At 48.6% G+C, this 13,834-nt stretch overlaps 1 protein-coding gene across 1 annotated transcript in view; it reads right to left on the bottom strand.

Moving 5' to 3' along the window:
- Positions 1 to 13,834, bottom strand: part of PPM1D (protein phosphatase, Mg2+/Mn2+ dependent 1D) — a 67,845-nt gene that overhangs the window by 29,611 nt on the left and 24,400 nt on the right. The gene's annotated exons all lie outside the window — the stretch shown is intronic.

Raw genomic sequence — 13,834 nt, 5'->3', positions numbered from 1 at the left:
ATTAATGGTACACTAGGGGGTATATTCAATAAGTCGGATCCATTCCGACATGCAGTTGTCAGAATGGATACGACAACCCCTATTCAATGGACGGCCAAATCAGACTTTGGATCTGGCCGTACACAGGGTCCTGTCCTTCCGGCTGCGGTCAGCGGCTGCGCTGACAGCAGCGGCCAGGAGTGGGACGGCGGCGAGGGTAAGCGGGGAGCAGAGATCGGCGGCCGAAGCTGCAGCGGGGTGGGGCGGCTGGTGGAGGCGCTTGCGGGCCGCGGGGGGACATGTCTGCAGCAGCGTGCGATCTCTGCTCCCCCCACAGCCCACAGCACTGCTTGCCTCCTCATCTCAATCAGACTTGTTTTCAAGTCGGATTGAGTTTGTCAGAAAGGAGGCCAAAACCTGTCAGATTTGGCTCCATTTCCGACAGAAGTATGTGGATCGGCGGCTATTCCGCCGATCCACTTGTTCTCCGACAAGTCAGGAATTCCAGACTTGTCGGGGGAAAAAAAAAAAAAGTCAGCCCCTATTGAATAGGTTGGAACCCCTTCCGAACTATTTCTGTCGGAAACTGCCGTCTTTCTGACAAGACGGCAGCTTCCAACAGTTATGGAATACAGCGCTAGGTGTCAATTTAGGGGTTGATGTATCAAGCAGTGAAGAGTGGAGAAGTTGCTAAACCACTAAGCTTCCACCTATAATTTTATAGAATGTACTTGATAAATGCTACTTCAAAGCTGGTCAGTTGCCATCAGCAACTTCTCCCCTCGTTTCACCGTTTGATATAACCCCTTAACATGAATAGTGTGCATTTTATACAGCTCTTCGCTTCATGTATTATCTGGAAAAAAACAAAAATACCTTTAAATAAACAAGCGTTTTGTAACCATGGACCATAATAATTACTTTGCCAAAGATGAAGAAATAAATATGCTGCCCTTGTGTTTATATGCTTCATGGTTAGCCTCTATCAATTGAATGTTCTCCATTAGTTCGGCTGACAACTAAGGGCCAATTAACACAGGCCTCAAAAGCAAACCTTACATAATTACTGCAATCATTTCTCATCTACTTAAAATAACACAATGCTGGTAATTCAGAGTGGCACTTGTGTGTACAATACACAAGTGCTTCTAAAACAGTAAAAGGACAACTCCTTTCAGTGAATGTTTCCTCTTATGCCCACTTACAAGAACAATAAAATTCTCAAAAATTAATAAGTATGATCTTTCTAGCGTAGGCTACATCAGGATTTAACCCACTGATTCTCAAACTGTGTGCCGTGGCACTTGCAGGGGTCCCAAGGACTAATTCAAATTTATGGTCAATGTCTAAAGCAGTAACTACACCATAAAATACAGAATAAAAACTACATTTGTTTTTCTTCTTCTTCAGGAAAAAAACATAAGAAAAAGGAGGAGATTTATGTTCTTACCTGGTTAAATACTTCTCTTTGACTCCATAAAGGGCCAAAAAGAAAAAAAGGAAAAAAAAAGAAACAGATGTTGTGACTGTGCAGAGAAATACCGGTCATAGTAGTCTAGCAGCACTACTAAAGGCAGAAGCGCCACGTTGAGCTGCCCAAGAAACTCCCACAATGTGTGAATGAGCAGTCACCACGGCAGGGGAAGGAAGATCCACCGCCGCAGAATTGGCACAGCAGATTGTCAAAATGGAGCAACCTGGATAAAGCTGGTTTTGAGGTCAGCCAACCATGCTTGTGAAAATCATACAGGACAAAGAATCCAACTTGCAGACACCTCTGTCCTGCCCACATAAATCCAGAGAGTCCTCAGTACAGCCAGACAGGCTTCCTCCAGCAAAGAGCTTGGATCACTGAAAGACTGTACCACAATATCCTGGAAGATGTGAGGCCTAGACACCACCTTGGGTAAGTAACACAAGTGAGTCCTAAGAACAGCCCAATCTAAATAGAAGATCAAAAAGGAGGGAAGGGGGGGAGAGGGGGGGGGGGGGGAGGGATCGATAGAACAAGGCACTGAAGTCGGACACTTACTGCTGATGCAATAACAAGTAAGAAGACGGTCTCAATATAAGCCAACAAATGTCCACCGTACCCAAAGGCTCAAAAGGGAGCAGAATGCAATGCTCAAAGAACAAAAAGTCAGGTTCCATAGAGCCAGGGACATGGGGTGAGGTAAATGGCTCAGGAGGCACTGGCTAGTACCATTGTAAATTTACAAACAAAATATGAGCCCACGGGTATTAATACTATGTGGGCATTATATAAAGGTGCAGCAGTATATACTGGAAATTTGGTGAGTTTTGATCAGAAATGTGCGGAAAACGTAGGCAAGTGACTCACTGCCTCACCTGTCATGCTTTTTACTACAGAGTTATGTCTATGAAAATTATTAGATTATAAAAATAAGATTTTACTCACCGGTAAATCTATTTCTCGTAGTCCGTAGTGGATGCTGGGGACTCCGTAAGGACCATGGGGATTAGCGGCTCCGTAGGAGACTGGGCACAACTAAAGAAAGCTTTAGGACTACCTGGTGTGCACTGGCTCCTCCCACTAAGACCCTCCTCCAGACCTCCGTTAGGATACTGTGCCCGGAAGAGCTGACACAATAAGGAAGGATTTTGAATCCCGGGTAAGACTCATACCAGCCACACCAATCACACCATATAACTCGTGATACTATACCCAGTTAACAGTATGATAACAACTGAGCCTCTCAACAGATGGCTCAACAATAACCCTTTAGTTAGGCAATAACTATATACAAGTATTGCAGACAATCCGCACTTGGGATGGGCGCCCAGCATCCACTACGGACTACGAGAAATAGATTTACCGGTGAGTAAAATCTTATTTTCTCTAACGTCCTAAGTGGATGCTGGGGACTCCGTAAGGACCATGGGGATTATACCAAAGCTCCCAAAAGGGCGGGAGAGTGCGGATGACTCTGCAGCACCGAATGAGCAAACTCTAGGTCCTCCTCAGCCAGGGTATCAAACTTGTAGACTCTTGCAAGAGTGTTTGAACCCGATCAAGTAACAGCTCGGCAAATTTGTAAAGCCGAGACCCCTCGGGCAGCCGCCCAAGAAGAGCCCACTTTCCTCATGGAATGGGCTTTCACAGATTTAGGGTGCGGCAGTCCAGCCGCAGAATGTGCAAGTTGAATCGTGCTACAGATCCAGCGAGCAATAGTCTGCTTAGAAGCAGGAGCACCCAGCTTGTTGGGTGCATACAGGATAAATAGCGAGTCAGTTTTCCTGACTCCAGCCGTCCTGGAAACATATACTTTTCAGGGCCCTGACTACGTCCAGAAACTTGGAATCCTCCAAGTCCCAAGTAGCCGCAGGCACCACAATAGGTTGGTTCACATGAAAAACTGCTACCACCTTAGGAAGGAATTATGAACGAGTCCTCAGTTCCGCCTTATCCATATAAAAATAAGAATTTACTTACCGATAATTCTATTTCTCGGAGTCCGTAGTGGATGCTGGGGTTCCTGAAAGGACCATGGGGAATAGCGGCTCCGCAGGAGACAGGGCACAAAAAGTAAAGCTTTAGGATCAGGTGGTGTGCACTGGCTCCTCCCCCTATGACCCTCCTCCAAGCCAGTTAGGTACTGTGCCCGGACGAGCGTACACAATAAGGGAGGAATTTTGAATCCCGGGTAAGACTCATACCAGCCACACCAATCACACCGTACAACTTGTGATCTAAACCCAGTTAACAGTACGATAACAGCGGAGCCTCTGAAAAGATGGCTCACAACAATAATAACCCGATTTTTGTAACTATGTACAAGTATTGCAGATAATCCGCACTTGGGATGGGCGCCCAGCATCCACTACGGACTCCGAGAAATAGAATTATCGGTAAGTAAATTCTTATTTTCTCTATCGTCCTAGTGGATGCTGGGGTTCCTGAAAGGACCATGGGGATTATACCAAAGCTCCCAAACGGGCGGGAGAGTGCGGATGACTCTGCAGCACCAAATGAGAGAACTCCAGGTCCTCTTTTGCCAGGATATCAAATTTGTAGAATTTTACAAACGTGTTCTCCCCTGACCACGTAGCTGCTCGGCAGAGTTGTAATGCCGAGACCTCTCGGGCAGCCGCCCAAGATGAGCCCACCTTCCTTGTGGAATGGGCCTTAACCGATTTAGACTGTGGCAGGCCTGCCTCAGAATGTGCAAGTTGAATTGTGTTACAAATCCAACGAGCAATCGACTGCTTAGAAGCAGGCGCACCCAACTTGTTGGGTGCATACAGTATAAACAGCGAGTCAGATTTTCTGACTCCAGCTGTCCTGGAATATATTTTCAGGGCCCTGACAACTTCTAGCAACTTGGAGTCCTCCAAGTCCCTAGTAGGTGCAAGGCACCACAATAAGCTGGTTCAGGTGAAACACTGACACCACCTTAGGGAGAGAACTGGGGACGAGTCCACAGCTCTGCCCTGTCCGAATGGACAAACAGATATGGGCTTTTTTGAAAAAAAACCACCAATTTGACACTCGCCTGGTCCAGGCCAGGGCCAAGAGCATGGTCACTTTTTATGTGAGATGCTGCAAATCCACATATTTGACTGGTTTTAAACCAATGTGATTTGAGAAATCCCAGAACTACGTTGAGATCCCACAGTGCCACTGGAGGCACAAAAAAGGGGTTTGTATATGCAATACTCCCTTGACAAACTTCTGGACTTCAGGAACTGAAGCCAATTCTTTCTGGAAGAAAATTTACAGGGCCGAATTTGAACCTTAATGGACCCCAATTTGAGGCCCATAGACACTCCTGTTTGCAGGAAATGCAGGAAACGACCGAGTTGAAATTTCTTTGTGGGGCCTTCCTGGCCTCACACCACGCAACAAATTTTCGCCACACGTGGTGATAATGTTGTGCGGTCAACTCCTTTCTGGCTTTGACCAGGGTAGGAATGACCTCTTCCGGAATGCCTTTTTTCCCTTAGGATCCGGCTTTCCATCGCCATGCCGACAAACGCAGCTGCGGTAAGTCTTGGAACAGACATGGTACTTGCTGAAGCAAGTCCCTTCTTAGCGGCAGAGGCCATAAGACCTCTGTAAGCATCTCTTGAAGTTCCGGGTACCAAGTCCTTCTTGGCCAATCCGGAGCCATGAGTATAGTTCTTACTCCTCTACGTCTTATAATTCTCAGCACCTTAGGTATGAGAAGCAGAGGAGGGAACACATACACCGACTGGTACACCCACGGTGTTACCAGAACGTCCACATCTATTGCCTGAGGGTCCCTTGACCTGGCGCAATACCTGTCCCGTTTTTTGTTCAGACGGGACGCCATCATGTCCACCTTTGGTATTTCCCAACGGTTTACAATCATGTGGAAAAAACTTCTCAATGAAGTTTCCACTCTCCCGGGTGGAGGTCGTGCTGAGGAAGTCTGCTTCCCAGTTTCCATTCCCGGGATGAAAAACTGCTGACAGTGTTATCACATGATTTTCCGCCCAGCGAAAAGTCCTTGCAGTTTCTGCCATTGCCCTCCTGCTTCTTGTGTCGCCCTGTCTGTTTACGTGGGCGACTGCCGTGATGTTTTTCCCACTGGATCAATACCGGCTGACCTTGAAGCAGAGGTCTTGCTAAGCTTAGAGCATTATAAATTTACCCTTAGCTCCAGTATATTTATGTGGAGAAAAGTCTCCATACTTGATCACACTCCCTGGAAATTTTTCCCTTGTGTGACTGCTCCCCAGCCTCTCAGGCTGGGCTCCGTGGTTACCAGCATCCAATCCTGAATGCCGAATCTGCGGCCCTCTAGAAGATGAGCACTCTATAACCACCACAGGAGAGACACCCTTGTCCTTGGATATTGGGTTATCCGCTGATGCATCTGAAGATGCGATCCGGACCATTTGTCCAGCAGATCCCACTGAAAAGTTCTTACGTGAAATCTGCCGAATGGAATTGCTTCGTAGGAAGCCACCATTTTTACCAGGACCCTTGTGCAATGATGCACTGTTTTTAGGAGGTTCCTGACTTGCTCGGATAACTCCCTGGCTTTCTCTTCCGGGAGAAACACCTTTTTCTGGACTGTGTCCAGAATCATCCCTAGGCACAGCAGACGTGTCGTCGGGATCAGCTGCGATTTTGGAATATTTAGAATCCACCGGTGCTGATTGTAGCAGTATCCGAGATAGTGCTACTCCGACCTCCAACTGTTCCCTGGACTATGCCCCTATCAGGAGATCGTCCAAGTAAGGGATAATTAAGACGCCTTTTCTTCGAAGAAGAATCATCAATTCGGCCATTACCTTGGTAAAGACCCCGGGGTGCCGTGGACAATCCAAACGGCAGCGTCTGAAACTGATAGTGACAGTTCTGCACCACGAACCTGAGGTACCCTTAGTGAGAAGGGCAAATTTGGGACATAGAGGTAAGCATCCCTGATGTCCCGGGACACTATATAGTCCCCTTCTTCCTGGTTCGTTATCACTGCTCTGAGTGACTTCATCTTAATTTGAACCTTTGTAAGTGTTCAAAAAAATTTTTTTTTTTTTTAGAATAAGTCTCACCTAGCCTTCTGGCTTCAGTACCACAATATAGTGTGGAATAATACCCCTTTTCTGTAGTAGGAGGGGTAATTTAATTGTCACCTGCTGGGACCACAGCTTGTGAATTTTTTCCCATACTACCTCCTTGTCGGAGGGAGACTTGGTAAAGCAGACTTCAGGAGCCTGCGAAGGGGAAACGTCTCGACATTCCCATCTGTACCCCCGGGATACTACTTGTAGGATCCAGGGGTCCTGTACGGTCTCAGCGCCATGCTGAGAACTTGTCAGACGCGGTGGAACGCTTCTGTTCCTGGGAATAGGCTGCCTGTTGCAGTCTTCTTCCCTTTCCTCTATCCCTGGGCAGATATGATCTTATAGGGACGAGAGGACTGAGGCTGAAAAGACGGTGTCTTTTTCTGCAGAGATGTGACTTAGGGTAAAAAACGGTGGATTTTCCAGCAGTTGCCGTGACCACCAGGTCCGATGGACCGACCCCAAACAAGTCCTCTTCCTTTATACGGCCATACTGTGCCGTTTGGAATCTGCATCACCTGACCACTGTCGTGTCCATAACATCTTCTGGCAGTTATGGACATCGCGTTTATTCATGATGCCAGAGTGCAAATATCCCTCTGTGCATCTCGCATATATAGAAATGCTCTATAGTCAATAAAATACTGTCCCTGTCAAGGGTATCAATATTTTTAGTCAGGGAATCCGACCAAGCCACCCTAGCTCTGCACATCCAGGCTGAGGCGATCGCTGGCCGCAGTATAACACCAGTATGTGTGTATATACTTTTTATTATATTTTCCAGCCTTGTCAGCTGGTCCTTGAGGACGGCCCTATCTATAGACGGTACCGCCACTTGTTTTGATAAGCGTGTGAGCGCCTTATCCACCTTAAGTGGTGTTTCCCAACGCGCCCTAACTTCTGGCGGGAAAGGGTATACCGCCCATAATTTTCTATCGGGGGGAACCCACGCATCATCACACACTTTATTTAATTTATCTGATTCAGGAAAAACTATGGTAGTTTTTTCACATCCCACATAATACCCTCTTTTGTGGTACTTGTAGTATCAGAAATACGTAACACCTCCTTCATTGCCTTTAACGTGTGGCCCTAATAAGGAATACGTTTGTTTATTCACCGTCGACACTGGATTCAGTGTCCCTGTCTGTGTCTGTGTCGACCGACTAAAGTAAACGGGCGTTTTAAAACCCTTGACGGTGTTTTTGAGACGTCTGGACCGTACTAATTGTTTGTCGGCCGTCTCATGTCGTCAACCGACCTTGCAGCGTGTTGACATTATCACGTAATTTCCTAAATAAGCCATCCATTCCGGTGTCGACTCCCTAGAGAGTGACATCACCATTACAGGCAATTGCTCCGCCTCCTCACCAACATCGTCCTCCTACCTGTCGACACACACGTACCGACACACAGCACACACACAGGGAATGCTCTGATAGAGGACAGGACCCACTAGCCCTTTGGAGAGACAGAGGGAGAGTTTGCCAGCACACACCAAAAACGCTATAATTATATAGGGACAACCTTATATAAGTGTTTTCCCTTATAGCATCTTAATATATATATAAGCATATCGCCAAATTAGTGCCCCCCCTCTCTGTTTTAACCCTGTTTCTGTAGTGCAGTGCAGGGGAGAGCCTGGGAGCCTTCCCTCCAGCCTTTCTGTGAGGGAAAATGGCGCTGTGTGCTGAGGAGATAGGCCCCGCCCCTTTTTCGGCGGCCTCGTCTCCCGCTCTTAACGGATTCTGGCAGGGGTTAAATATCTCCATATAGCCTCCGGAGGCTATATGTGAGGTATTTTTAGCCAAACTAGGTATTCATTTGCCTCCCAGGGCGCCCCCCTCCCAGCGCCCTGCACCCTCAGTGACTGCCGTGTGAAGTGTGCTGAGAGGAAAATGGCGCACAGCTGCAGTGCTGTGCGCTACCTTTAGAAGACTGAGGAGTCTTCTGCCGCCGATTCTGGACCTCTTCTTACTTCAGCATCTGCAAGGGGGCCGGCGGCAAGGCTCCGGTGACCATCCAGGCTGTACCTGTGATCGTCCCTCTGGAGCTGATGTCCAGTAGCCAAGAAGCCAATCCATCCTGCACGCAGGTGAGTTCACTTCTTCTCCCCTAAGTCCCTCGTTGCAGTGATCCTGTTGCCAGCAGGACTCACTGTAAAATAAAAAACCTAAGCTAAACTTTCCTAAGCAGCTCTTTAGGAGAGCCACCTAGATTGCACCCTTCTCGGCCGGGCACAAAATCTAACTGGCTTGGAGGAGGGTCATAGGGGGAGGAGCCAGTGCACACCACCTGATCCTAAAGCTTTACTTTTTGTGCCCTGTCTCCTGCGGAGCCGCTATTCCCCATGGTCCTTTCAGGAACCCCAGCATCCACTAGGACGATAGAGAAATACAGATAAGAGCTTTTGACAAAGCCGCCAATTCTGATACACGCCTGGCCAACGCCAAGGCCCACAGCATGACCACTTTTCACGTGAGGTATTGTAGCTCCACGGATTTAAGTGGCTCAACTCAATGCGACTTCAGGAAATCCAACACTAAGTTGAGATCCCACTGGAGGCACAAACGGGGGCTGACTATGCAGCACTCCCTTAACAAAAGTCTGAACTTCAGGCAGTGAAGCCAGTTCTATTTTGGAAGAAAATCGATAGAGCCGAAATCTGGACCTTAATGGAACCCAATTTTAGGCCCATAGTCACCTCTGAATTGTAGGAAGTGCAGAAATCGACCTAGCTGAAATTCCTCCTTTGGGGCCTTACTGGCCTCACAGCACGCAACATATTTCCGCCATATGCGGTGATAATGGTTTGCGTTCACTTCTTTCCTAGCTTTAAATAGCATAGGGATAACTTCCTCCGGAATGCCTTTTTCCTTCAGGATCCGGCGTTCAACCGCCATGCCGTCAAACGCAGCCGCGGTACGTCTTGGAACAGACAGGCCCCCTGCTGCAGCAGGTCCTGTCTGAGCGGCAGAGGCCATGGGTCCTCTGAGATCATTTCTTGGAGTTCTGGGTACAAAGCTCTTCTTGGCCACCCGGAACAATGAGAATAGTTCTTACTCCTCTCCTTCTTATTATTCTCATTACCCTGGGTATGAGAGGCAGAGAAGGGAACACATACACCGACTGGTACACCCACGGTGTTACCAGAGCGTCCACAGCTATCGCCTGAGGGTCCCTTGACCTGGCGCAATATCTTTGTAGCTTTTTGTTGAGGCGGGACGCCATCCTGTCCACCTGTGGCCTTTCCCCACGGTGTACAATCATTTGGAAGACTTCTGGATGAAGTCCCCACTCTCCCGGGTGGAGGTCGTGTCTGCTGAGAAAGTCTGCTTCTCAGATGTCCACTCCGGGAATGAACACTGCTGACAGTGCTAACACATAATTTTCCGCCCATCGGAGAATCCTTGTGGCTTCTGCCATCGCCATCCTGCTTCTTGTGCCGCCCTGTCGGTTTACATGAGCGACCGCCGTGATGTTGTCTGACTGGATCAGCACCGGCCGGTGTTGAAGCAGGGGTCTAGCCTGACTTAGGGCATTGTAAATGGCCCATAGTTCCAGAACATTTATGTGTAGGGAAGTCTCCTGACTTTTGCATAGGCCTTGGAAGTTTCTTCCCTGTGTGACTGCCCCCCAGCCTTGAAGGCTGGCATCCGTGGTCACCAGGACCCAGTCCTGTATGCCGAATCTGCGGCCCCCTAGAAGATGAGCACTCTGCAGCCACCACAACAGCGACACCCTGGCCCTTGGAGACAGGGTTATCCGCCGATGCATCTGAGGATGCGACCCGGACCACTTGTCCAACAGATCCCACTGGAAGATCCTTGCATGGGACTTGGCGAATGGAAATTCTTCGTAAGAAGCTACCATCTTTCCCAAGGCTCTCGTGCATTGAAGCACCGATACCTGTATTTGTATTAGGAGGTCTCCGTCTAGAGACGCCAACTCCTTGGACTACTCCTCCGGGAGAAACCCTTTTTATCCTGTTCTGTGTCCAGAACCATACCCAGGAACAGTAGACGCGTCATAGGAACCAGCTGCGACTTTGGAATATTCAGACTCCAGCCGTGCTGTTGTAGCACTTCCCGAGATAGTGCTACTCCGACGAACAACTGCTCCCTGGACCTCGCCTTTATAAGGAGATCGTCCAAGTACGGGATAAGTACTTCGGCCATTACCTTGGTAAATACCCTCGGTGCCGGGGACAGACCAACGGCAACGTCTGGAATTGGTAATGACAATCCTGTACCACAAATTTGAGGTACACCTGGTGAAGAGGGTAAATAGGGACATGCAGGTAAGTATCCTTGATGTCCAGTGATACCCTGAAATTTTCCAGGCTTGCGATAATCGCCCTGAGCGATTCCATTTTGAACTTGAACCTTCGTATATAAGTGTTCAAGGATTTCAATTTTAGAATGGGTCTCACCGAACCGTCTGGTTTCGGTACCACAACATTTTGGAATAGTAACCCCGGCCTTGTTGAAGGAGGGGTACCTTGATTTCACCTGCTGGAAGTACAGTTTGTGAATTGCCGCCAGTACTACCTTTCTCCGAGGGCAGCAGGCAAGGCTGATGTGAGGCAACGGCGAGGGGGAGTCGTCTCGAACTCCAGCCTGTATCCCTGTGATACTACTTGCAGAACCTAGGGATCCACCTGTGGGCAAGCCCACTGGTCCCTGCAGTTCCCGAGACGCGCCCCCACCGCACCAGTCTCCACCTGTGGAGCCCCAGCGTCATGCGGTGGACTCAGAGGAAGCGAGGGAAGATATTTGATCCTGGGAACTGGCTGACTGGTGCAGCTTTTTCCTTCTTCCCTTGTCTCTGTGCAGAAAGGAAGCGCCTTTGACCCGCTTGCTTTTCTGAAGCCGAAAGGACTGTACCTGAAAATACGGTGCTTTCTTAGGCTTTTGTGAGGAAACCCGAGGTAAAAAATTTTCTTCCCAGCTGTTGCTGTGGATACGAGGTCCCAGAGACCATCCACAAACAATTCCTCACCCTTATAAGGCAGAATCTCCATGTGCCTTTTAAATGCAGCATCACCTGTCCACTGCCGGGTTTCTAATACCCTCCTGGCAGAATGGACATTGCATTAATTCTGGATGCCAGCCGGCAAATATCCCTCTGTGCATCCTTTATATATAAGACAACGCCTTAAATATGCTCAATGTTAGCAAAATATTATCCCTGTCTTAGCGTATTAATATTATCTGACAGGGTATCAGACCACGCTGCAGCAGCACTATTTATGCTGAGGCAATTGCAGGTTTCAGTATATAACCTGAGTGTGTAAATACAGACTTCAGGATCGCCTCCTGCTTTTTATCAGCAGGTTCCTTCAAGGTGGCCGTATCCTAAGACGGCAGTGCCACCTTTTGACAAACGTGTGAGCGCCTTATCCACCCTAAGGGATATCTCCCAACGTGACCTATCCTCTGGCGGGAAAGGGTACGCCATCAGTAACTTTTTAGAAATTACCAGTTTCTTATCGGGGGAAACCACGCTTCTTTACCCACTTCATTCATTCATCTGATGGGGGAACAAAACACTGGCTGCTTTTTCTCCCCAAAAATAAAACCCCTTTTATGTGGTACTTGGGTTCATGTCAGAAAATGCGTAACACATTTTTCATTGCCGAGATCATGTAATGGATGTTCCTAGTGGATTGTGTATATGTCTCAACCTCGTCGACACTGGAGTCAGACTCCGTGTCGACATCTGTGTCTGCCATCTGAGGTAACGGGCGTTTTTTTGAGCCCCTGATGGCCTTTGAGACGCCAGGGCAGGCGCGGGCTCAGAAGCCGGCTGTCCCACAGCTGTTACGTCATCCAGCCTTTTATGTAAGGAGTTGACACTGTCGGTTAATACCTTCCACCTATCCATCCACTCTGGTGTCGGCCCCACAGGGGGCAACATCCCATTTATCGGCCTCTGCTCCGCCTCCACGTAACCTTCCTCATCCAACATGTCGACACAGCCGTACAGACACACCGCATACACACAGGGAATGCTCTGACTGAGGACAGGACCCCACAAAGTCCTTTGGGGAGACAGAGAGAGACTATGCCAGCACACACCAGAGCGCTATATAATGCAGGGATTAACACTATAACTGAGTGATTTTTCCCCAAATAGCTGCTTGTATACATATATTGCGCCTAAATTTAGTGCCCCCCCCCCCCCCTCTCTTTTTAACCCTTTGAGCCTGAAAACTACAGGGGAGAGCCTGGGGAGCTGTCTTCCAGCTGCACTGTGAAGAGAAAATGGCGCCAGTGTGCTGAGGGAGAAGCCCCGCCCCTTTTCCAACTGACTTTCTCCCGCTTTTTCTGGAATACTGGCAGGGGTAATTTTACATCTATATAGCCTCTAGGACTATATATGATGTAGATTTGCCAGCCAAGGTGTCATATATTGCCCTCAGGGGGCCCCCCCCCCAGCGCCCTGCACCCATCAGTGACCGGAGTGTGAGGTGTACATGAGGAGCAATGGCGCACAGCTGCAGTGCTGTGCGCTACCTTGGTGAAGACCGAAGTCTTCTGCCGCCGATTTTCCGGACTCTTCATGCTTCTGGCTCTGTAAGGGGGACGGCGGCGCGGCTCCGGGAACGAACACAAAGGTCGGGTCCTGCGGTCGATCCCTCTGGAGCTAATGGTGTCCAGTAGCCTAAGAAGCCCAAACTACCACCTGTTAGGTAGGTTCGCTTCTTCTCCCCTTAGTCCCTCGCTGCAGTGAGTCTGTTGCCAGCAGATCTCACTGTAAAATAAAAAACCTAAATATACTTTCTTTCTAGGAGCTCAGGAGAGCCCCTAATGTGCATCCAGCTCAGTCGGGCACAAGAATCTAACTGAGGTCTGGAGGAGGGTCTTAGTGGGAGGAGCCAGTGCACACCAGGTAGTCCTAAAGCTTTCTTTAGTTGTGCCCAGTCTCCTGCGGAGCCGCTAATCCCCATGGTCCTTACGGAGTCCCCAGCATCCACTTAGGACGTTATAGAAATATATTCTTTGTATTTTTCAGATAATCTACATAGTTAATACTCTGGCTTATATTGCAGTAGGACAGGAAGGATCGCCTCAACGCACGTCCCTGCATGGAGCCACCAGAGGATCCCCTGAAAAACACGCTTGTACATCCAGTAAGGTGCAATCTGCCACTGAAAGAGGACAGACAGATCCCAGACCTGAACCTTTAAAAGGAAGAAAGTCTGAGGCCCAAATCCAGACCTGCCTTTTGAAAGGAAAGGACTTGAGAATCAGAATGACCAGGTATTGAAGTCTCTGTCCGAACACTATGACAAATA

Source organism: Pseudophryne corroboree, chromosome 2 (genome assembly GCF_028390025.1).
Source record: "Pseudophryne corroboree isolate aPseCor3 chromosome 2, aPseCor3.hap2, whole genome shotgun sequence".
Classification (NCBI taxonomy): domain Eukaryota; kingdom Metazoa; phylum Chordata; class Amphibia; order Anura; family Myobatrachidae; genus Pseudophryne; species Pseudophryne corroboree.
Note: the sequence above shows the minus strand (reverse complement) of the source record. Positions and strands in the feature narration are given on the sequence as shown.